The 10,326-nt window shown below is 30.5% G+C and overlaps 1 pseudogene; it reads right to left on the reverse strand.

Annotated features, from left to right (window-relative positions):
* Positions 1-8,608: 8,608 nt before the first annotated feature.
* Positions 8,609-9,575, reverse strand: LOC141546987 (olfactory receptor 10AG1-like; annotated as a pseudogene).
* Between the last annotated feature and the right edge of the window lie 751 nt (positions 9,576-10,326).

Below are 10,326 nucleotides of genomic sequence, written 5' to 3' on the forward strand. Positions count from 1 at the left end.
ATAGATTTTTCAAAGATGAATTTGCATGTATATGGAAAAGTAGAATACCCTCAAAAACATTAAAATTTAAAATATTTAAGTTTTTGTAATAAGGGTCTTGCCTTGTATCTCTCCAGATATCTTGTGCATAACAGGTGCTTAATGAATGTGTATTTTAAGGTGTGTGAATGACTTTTATGAAATGAATTCTGGGATGCTTATTACTCCCAAATATTTATTTTATTTACTACTGTGTAAAATACCTTATTTAGAGATTCAATTATCTATAGTAACAGATAAATAGTATTACATTTTTAAGTATTTTTCATTTAAAATTTTAGAATATACTCTTGGTCTATTTATTCCTGATGTAATATCTATTAAATTGAGAATTAAATATTATATTATACACAGAAATAAATGAACAGATATATCTATGAATTATGTATACCTTTATAAAACACGTACATTTGTATATGTTTGTATACAGAGACAGACATCTACACAAACAGACATATACATATACATTACTGTACCAAGCTATTTATTGAGTTTTAACTTGAGCTAAGCCATGACCCTGATAAGTCTATTTCATGTAGTAAATAAGTCAAATCATGAAATAGTAGTACTAGAAAGAATGGGCAAGTGCAAAAGATTCATGTTTTTTTTTAAAGCAGAACAATAAAAAAGAACAGAAAATATATAAACTAGTTTTGTTTAATAAAGGTCTTTTCTGAACCTACTGATATTATCTCTCTAGCCATCATATATTTTTTTCATTGTGGTAGCTTGGGATAGTATAAAAGACCTGTAATTGGGACTCAAAAAACAAGTATTCAAGTCTCTCTTTGGTGTTTATTATTTGCTATTTTGAACAAGTTATTTAATTTTGTTGTGCACTGGTTTCCTCATCTATACTATAAAATGATCAGAGTAGTTAACTTCTGAGAATATGTCAATGTGTCAATATCACTTTCAACATCTGTCTCTAAACCTTAGAAAAGATGAAGCAATACTTACTTTTACACTACAAAGTAGATATGATTAGATTTCATTTAGAGTGCTATCATAAACTACATAAATAAAATGCATTAAGTTATTGTAATCCTCATGTAATTGCTTTTTCCTCAATAAAAGGGGAAGTATTTCCCCTTACATGTGTCTTTTGTTATGAAGTTTAATTGAAATGGAGCATTCATAATATTTTAAAAATTTTAAAAGTTGGCACACTTTAATTCAAGACATCATTGTCCTCACCATTAATGATTCATTATCATTTTACATAGAATTCTTTCCTACCAAAGTTACAATTCTATTGATAAAATCATTGATGTCTTATACAAATTAATATTTGTATAGGTGAAAATTTTTTTAAAGTATTATAGTGTCAACTCATTGTCTACAGGTTCAAATATATATTTTGGATAATTGCATTATATAGAAACTATCTCATCCACAAATTGCATTAATTACTTTTGATTAATTTCCATGATTTTAAGTTTTATTTCAAATAAATTTGAGAGCAAAAATTATTTTCTGTGGAAAAAAATCAATTTGTTCTTTAATTTTAGTAGTTAAGTAGGTAGAACTTTAAGATTCTTTAGTTGTTTTCTATGAAACAAAGCATATACAGGGAATTGTGGGAAACAATCTCTGTACTGCTAAACCAATTTCAATTAGTTTATTTGTTAAAGTCACAAGAATAATTTCATTTTGTATTTTCAGTATATAGATTTGTCATCTCTTGGTTAATAAATTTTCCAAACTTTAATTGTTGCTGTTCACTAGTTACAGTCATGCCTATCTTTCTGGGACCCATTAGGAGGCTTTCTTGGCAAACACATTAAGGTAATTTGACAGTCTCTGCCCCAATTCTTTTCACAGATGAGGAAATGGTGATCAACATAGTTAAGTGACTTCGGGCACACATTTAAACTCAGGAAGAAGCCCCAGCATTATATTACATAGCTAGCCAAATTGTCAATAACTTTAAAATTGTGCAAGCATAGATTTATGCTATTTATTTCCTACCTTCATTCCTTAGGCTGAATGGCATTGATTGATAAGCCATAGATCCTTAAGGGAAATATTTGTACAGTATTTATTGTTGATTATGTGGTGTAAATTCTCTCTCTTACCACTTGTGGAGAAATATAGTTTAATTCATCAAAATTAAAGGGACATATGTTACAATTACAATTTTTTTCTGAATTCTCATTAATTCTATCCTGCAAAAAAACAAAACAAAAAAAAAATAATAAAACTATTTTATTCTAGCAATGTAACTATTAAAATTGCCTCAGGGGAAAGGCAAAAACAATAATAAAAGAACAACAAAACAAATAAAACAAGTAAACAAAGTCCAAGTCTTAGCAGAAAGATTTGGGGCATTTTAATAGTGACCTCCCTTAAATACAACATGAAATTGCTAAGAATTCCTCCTTTAGTATATTTTAAATTCCAATTTTCTTAAGTAAAACACATCCCTTCTTCTTCTCCAGAATAATAGCAAGAGTGCCTTTTTTTGTCTATGGTTCTACTCTTTCTATTTTCTTTATACTGATGTCACTTATTTTCCCTTGCCTGCTTGCCCCATCCATCCTAAACCCACCCCTACACACACACACACACACACACACACACACACACATGCATATATACACATGAAATCACATCAGAGCACTTCTCACCACAAAATAGAGCTACATAAAACAAATTAGAAGATTTGCCATTTTACAAAATGCCTACCTCATTCATCTCATATATTTCCATACAAGAGGAGGGACCCATGTTTTAATGTCAGACACTTGGTCAGTTCTTGTTGTGTACCCTTGCAAAGAACTGGCTACCTAACAATAGATTTTAAATTTAGAATTAACAAAAACAGAGTGTTCCTTTCACCATCTATATGATATTTTATGGCCCTAAATAAAGCTTAAGTTTGCCAGAATTTTCAGATTTGGTTTTATAATTAAAACTGATGTGGGTATGTAATTGACATAAAAAAAAAAACAGACTAATTTTAATGGTGAATAAAATAATGAAATCCATTCCAGATTTAGAATTAGAAAATATAAAAGTTAGCTAATATTGTCAGTGTTTATTAATGAACAAATTATTGAGGTGGGGGCAATTAAAAAGACCTCCTTTTTACAAGGTGTAAAAATAGTTTAAGTGAATTGACAAGGTTTCTGCAAATATAAAATATCAGAAAAAGGATTGCATCCCAGGTTCTCCTGCATTCCATGCTGTCACAGTTTGAGCCTAATAAGAAGCAATTTCTATAAAGGATAAATAATAGATAAAACAGAACAAAAACAAAATAAATCATTTGAGTTGCATGAAATGAAAAATCTTTCTGGCAAAAAATGTTGATGCAATGACAATTAAAAATAATTTTCATATATGCCTGAAAAACATGCATATTTTAACAAAAAGAAAATAAATGATCTTATTTTGTGTGAATAAAAATCCAATAATATGATCAGATTGTACATATTCAATAATAAATATAAATTATCATTAATAATTATAAAATCTTGTTACTAATGAAAATCAAAATTCTTTGTTTCCTTTTTCACAAATCACAGAATAACTATTATGAAAAAAAATTAGACATAATCAATTTTGAACTAACTAGAAAAATATAAACTCACAATCATAATATTGCTGGAATTGTTGTTATCTAAATACTCTGAGAATATTTTTTAATTAATTATACAGTAAATTAACTTCACAATCTTTGATTCAGTAATCTCACTAATGTGGCATTATAGGGGTAAGAGACAGAAAGCTTGCACAGAGAGAAAATACTAATACTATTTTTATTTTGTGAAAGAGGGAAAATACATTGATAAAAGAAGCTAGATTATAATCCAGCAAGGACTAAATATGTGTTTTCATAGGGATGTAAAGAAATGATATACAAGGAGGCAAATGAATGTGATGAATTAAAGGAAGAAAAGCAAGTTTAAATGATATAAGGGAGAAGAAATACAAACAGGATAACAACAGTCACAGTAAGAGTTTACTGTAATAGAAAGAAAAACTAAGACACATGTTGAGTTCACATTAGTCTCAATAGCAAATTTACTTCTTGAAAATAGGCTGAGATATATTTTCTCCCTCAGCATTATAGGTCAGGAGAAGTATGGTGGTGGAGGACTGAAAAAGCCATCAATTGAACATGAATGGGTCAATATTAGATTGCTTATATTTGAATTTTAAAAAATGTTAAATATTGTCTTTACATGTAATGAAGAATAATAAAATATTATTTGAAAATAAATGTAAGACCTTAAAAATGTTTCCAAAAGAAGTTATCAAATATGGATTATTTAAACAAATAATAAATATTGAAATAAAACTTTAACTGTTTTCTTTATCGCAAGACATGTATTAATGATATTATACTAGGAAATAACCCTTATGGAGCAAAAACAATATATTCACAGAAAAAAAGAAAAAAAATAAGAAAAAGTACTCTAATATTATTTAGATAGTCTTGGAGTACATGGTTCTACCTTGCTTTTTTTTTTTATTTTTTTGTCTAGATACATAGATAGGTCAGAGAATATTTGTGGGAGCAAGGGAAGTTCATTCTTTGTGCATTTTCCCAAGAATATGTAAGCCCTGAATATTATTGTATATTTTAAAACTTTCAGGAACCTTCAAGATAAATATTTCTACAAGCTTCTTCTTAATCAGAGGATTGGAGGTGAGCAAACAAAATATTTCACACTTACCTTTCTTAGATGAATTCACAATTATGGATATTATTATTAGTCAGATGCTTCCTTTAACTGATATAATGAAAATTACATGAGAAAAATATAATTATCAAAAATAAGGTGCTTAAATATTTGGGAAAATGTATATATTATCACATGTTATCCTCACTTTAACTCTCTATTAAAGATATTATAGATATTTCTATCAGCCATCTTATGACAATGTGCTTCAAACTATCTAAATAACTAGACAAAATGTCAGATGGAGGTTTGAATTCAGGGATCTCCTGACATTTCCACTACTATTCTATTGCACTCTTAAGAATTAACATATACTACTGTATACCATCTAACTGTGAAAAAGAAACCTGATTCCTTTTAGAAATGATTATTTAACATCAAGTCACACACTATTTAAGTAGCAATGATTCCTGACCTTCTAGGGTCAGTGTTTTCTAGGGAGAGTTTTCCCATGATTCATATGACATTTTAATGAGAGTTATCCTTTGGCTCAAAGTCCAGTCTTCTAAGTATCTTTGGAACATCAGTAGATGAGACATAATGGAAAAGTCTAGGGATTTGAGCCATAGGGACATATGGCAAGCCTGTCATTTTTAATTCCTAACTATTTAGAATAGAAAGGTCACTACTCTTCTCTTAGTCTGTTTCCCCATTGTTTGAACGATCATGTTTTAAAGTCTCTAAATCATAGACTCCTTGGTGAAAAAAAAAATGAGATAGAAAAAGGCAGAATGTTTTAACCATATTTTTATTATAAAATTGGTAGAAAGCATTGATTCTGTTCAATTATTGAAAAGCAACTAATCCCTGGTTCTTGGAATCTTTTTTTTTCAGCATGTACCTATAAAAAACAACTTTTTGTATTAAACACTCTTCCAATCTTCAGAAGGTATATCAGTATTCTCATAGTGCATTGAGGCAGAGACTATAATCATAGGGAACTCCACATCATCAGTCATAATTTATGAGTTTGAATCCTTCTTTTCCAGCTTTTTATATAGATTTTTATTTTTAAATAATAGATTTTTATTGTCAAAATATGTGCAAAATAGTTTTTAGCATTCACCTTTGCAAAACCTTATGTTGTAATTCTTTCTCCCTTCCTTTCCACCACCCAATACCCAAAGGCAACAAGTGATCCATCATATGTTGAATATGCCTAGTCTCTGCCATAGTAATTTACAAATTTCCCAGGTATATTTGTCTAATAGTAGTTCTTATTCCAGAAACTGGAGTCTTTGGGTTTATCATGTACAATATTGCTATAGTCATGGACTATTTTGTCTTGTGAACCGGACATATTCCAATGATCAACTATTCTATTTCTTAGCTAGTACCAAATGGTTTTGATGACCACTACTTTATAATATAGTTTTAGGTTTAGTACAACAAGGCAACTTTAATTTGTACTTTTTTCTGAGGCAATTAGGGTTAAATGACTTGTCCAGGATCACATAGCAGGAGGTGTTAAGTGTCTGCAGTCAGATTTGAACTCAGGTCCTCTTGGCTTCAGGACTAGTGCTCTAATCACTAGGTGACCTAGATGCCCAATTTGCATTTTTTTTTACTAATTCCCTTGAAATTCTTGCCCTTTTGCTTTTTCAGATGAAATGTGGTATTTTTTTCTAGCTCTGTAAAATAATTTTTGAGGGTTTTATTGTTATGGCACTGAATAAGTAAAGTAATTTAGGTAAAATTGTTATTTGTATTAGATTAGCTTGGCCTTCCCATGAATATACACAAATCTTCATCATTAGCTTAATCCATTAAAATGTTCTTTAGTATGAAGTTAAACTTTGACATAGGGATATATTGTCCTAGGGAAATAACATTCAGGGATCTCACAACCTTTCCACTAAACTATTCTTTTGCTTGCTTAGGAATTATTATCTACTACCACATTCCTCCTAATTTTCAAAGAGGAAACAATCTATGATTCCTGCCCTTCTGCATTCTCTAGAAGAGTTTTTAATGATTCTTATCAAATTTTAATGACAGTGATCTTTTTGTGAAAAAATTAATTAGCAAAAAATAAGATGCTTTAATCATATTTATTTTATAATATTGATCCATTGAATTATTTGAAAATTAAGCAGTCCTTTGTATCTTGAAACAAACAAAACACAACAAACACAAAACACACAAAAATACACTCCAAAATAAAACAAGCATAATGAAAGTATTCACAGGTCTTTCCAGGAAAGAGATCCCCAAAAAAAGACACCAAGAAAAATTTCAGTCAAATTTCACAACTATGAAGTCAAGGTAAAACATACTCTGGGGTAGCAGACAGAAGCAATGTATACATTGGGAAATCCCAAACAGCATTTACTTTGCAGCTGCATCATTTAAGGATTGGAGAAGATCTAATATTACATCCAATATTAGAAGATCCAAAAAACATTGGAAGTAAAGCTACAACCAAGAATCCTCTCCTGGTGAAATTAAGCACAAGTCTTCATAGGAAAAGAAATGGTCATTCAAAGAAAGAGGAGGATTCCAAGTTTTCAAAAGGAACAGACTAGAATTATATATATATATATATATATATATATATATATATATATATATATATATATATATTTCAACTTCAAGGAATCCTAAATATCAATACTCAAAAGATGTCTAAAAAGGAAATTAAAAATGTAAATAAAAATACAGCAGATTCCTTGAAGTTGAAATGATTACATCCCAGTGGAAGATAACACTTATAATTCTTAAAATTATACCAATAATTGTATAACTTGAAGTAACAAATATATATATATATATATACATATATATGTATATATACATATATGTATATATAAACTTTATAGGTATAAGGTGAATTTAAGGTTATAACAGTATAAACAAAGAATAAAGGAAAGGAGTAAACTAGATACAAAAGGAAAGAATGGGATAAATTATGTCACATGAAGAAACATGAAAAATCTAATTATGCTTTAAGAAAAGAGGAGTTGGACAATGTGAATCAAATGAATCTATGCAAAATACGAAATGAATGCAAAATGAATCAGTATGGGATCAAAGATTAAATAATATACACAATCACTTGCATATAAAAAAATCTACCTTACCTTACTTTATCTGTCTCTCTGTCTCTGTCTCTCTCTGCCTCCTTCTCTGTGTCTGTCTTTATCTCGCTGTCTCTGTCTGTCTTGTCTTTCTCTCTATCTCTCTGTCTCTCTCTTTGTGTCTGTCTGTCTATGTCTGTCTCTCTCTATCTCTTTCTCTCTCTCTGTCTCTGTCCCTGTCTTTTTCTGTTTCTCTCTGTCTCTACCTCTGTTTCTCTGTCTCTGCCTCTGTCTCTCTGTCTCTCTCTCTGTTTATCTCTCTCCCCCCTTTATTTTCCCAAACAGTAGCTCTGTTTGGATGTGACTCCCACCTGTAATAAGTTCTTGGTGTCCAGCCTGCCTTTCCAGCCCAGATGCAACTTCCTTTTTATGTTTCCTTCCTCCTTCAACATTAACCTCCTTGTCCCCAGCAGTCAGCACTATTCTTGGCATTTGAAATGTGACTTGAATTGGCCATGCACACATACATACATGGTTAAATTTAAATAAGTAAATTGTGAGTAAAAGGATAATTTTGAAAAAAAATTAGGACAATAGGACAAAATATAGTAAGATTGCACTCAATGTTTCTGTTGAGAATAGTTATTATGTGAGATAAAGGACAGTTTCATCAACCTAGTTCAAGTCTAATAAAATAAACTAGAAATTGCAAGCATGTGTGGATATCTTCAAATGTAATCTCTTCTACTTTTTTCAGTCTGTTGCAAATGTCTTATGAAAGAAGAAAAATATATTTCTTATGACCCATGGGACAAATAGATAGGATATTTTTAGTTATCAACATTTGATTCATTAATAACATCATTTTGGAATGATGCTTTTCAATGCAGTAATTACATCCTTATTCCTCAGGCTATATATCATGGGGTTTAACACTGGTGTCACAACAGTATAGAAAAGGGAATAGAGTTTGTCTGATTTAGCTGAATTACTGGATTTGGGTCGCAAATACACAATACAACCAGACCCATAGAATAAACCCACAACCATGAGGTGAGAAGAGCAAGTAGAGAAGGCTTTAGATTTCCCTGAGGTTGATGGCAGCTTCAGGATGGTGGCAATAATTTTGACATAGGATATGAGTATCAATAGAAAGGGAATCATGATAAAAAAAAAGAGCACTAATATGGACAGAGAGCTCTTTCTGATATGTGTCCCCACATGCAACTTCTAGTAGTGGTGAAGCATCACAGAAAATATGATTAAGTTTATTAGGCCCACAAAAGTTGAGAGAGAAAATCTGATACGTGACACCTATCTGGGCTGGTACCCCAGTGATCCATGAGGCAATCACCAGTTGGACACATACCTTGTGATTCATGATAAGAGGATAGTAAAGTGGCTTACAGATGGCTACATATCTGTCATAAGCCATCACAGCCAGGAATAAGCACTCTGCAACTCCCAGAATGTAAAAGAAGCAAGTTTGTATAGCACATGATAGGAAAGGAATGTTTCCCTTCTGAGTCCAAATATTGCTTAGCATTTTAGGGAGAGTGACTGATGTGTAACAGATTTCCAAGAAAGAAAAGTTTCCAAGGAAAAAATACATGGGGGTTTGAAGAATAGGATTCATCTTAGTTATGACAATGAGAAGTCCATTTCCTATAAGTATACTTATATAGGTGACTAATAAAATTCCAAATAGAAGACTTTGGAGGTTGGGAAGGTCAGAAAATCCCAGGAGAATGAATTCCACCAGAAATGTAATGTTGTTTCTTTCCATATTGTCAGTTTCTTCTGATGATGGAAATACTGAATTCAGGACCAACACATTACCTTCTTTCCATAGGCCTTAGTGTCTGCCTTAGAAAAATAAAATTGGGAGAAGGACAAAGGGTGTTCATTAAAGTACATAATACATCACTCATAATTTTATAAGCACTACATAATTTTAGAATTTTTTTTGTTTACTCTTCCCTTCTGCAGCTAACATTTAATGTTCTACACTTCAATGTCACTTTTAACTGTTAATATTATTTATTCTCTGTCATAAAACTAAAATCAACCAATGAATTTTGGTTGAGTATTGACTATGTGTGAGAAAATATTATAAAGATATATGCTAATTTTTCTTGAATATTTGGATAAAAACACGAGTTTAAGAAATATCATCTAGTAAAACATTTAAAATCATAGTAAATGTAATATCCACCATCAACAACATCATTGCAAAGATAACATTTTTCTCTTTAAATGTAATTCTCTTCTGATACTAGAAGCTATAACTTCCATATAAGATATGAAATAGAAGAAATGAAATATATTAATATTTTCCCCAAATAATACTAGTCTTACATGTCTTGTTATATTAGTCCTTTTAAGCTTTAATTGTAAGTTTCTTCCTATATGGAGAGTGTTGACTAATGATCTCTCATCAGAATGTCCCCATTGCTCAAGGCTGGTCTCAGTTTCACACTTTCCTCTCTGTGGACTTTCCTGATTACTTTAGCTAACAGACATTCCTTCCATCCTTGACTTACTAGATAATGAAAATGTATCATAGATTTGCTAACTAG

Source organism: Sminthopsis crassicaudata, chromosome 6, assembly GCF_048593235.1.
Source record: "Sminthopsis crassicaudata isolate SCR6 chromosome 6, ASM4859323v1, whole genome shotgun sequence".
Classification (NCBI taxonomy): Eukaryota; Metazoa; Chordata; class Mammalia; order Dasyuromorphia; family Dasyuridae; genus Sminthopsis; species Sminthopsis crassicaudata.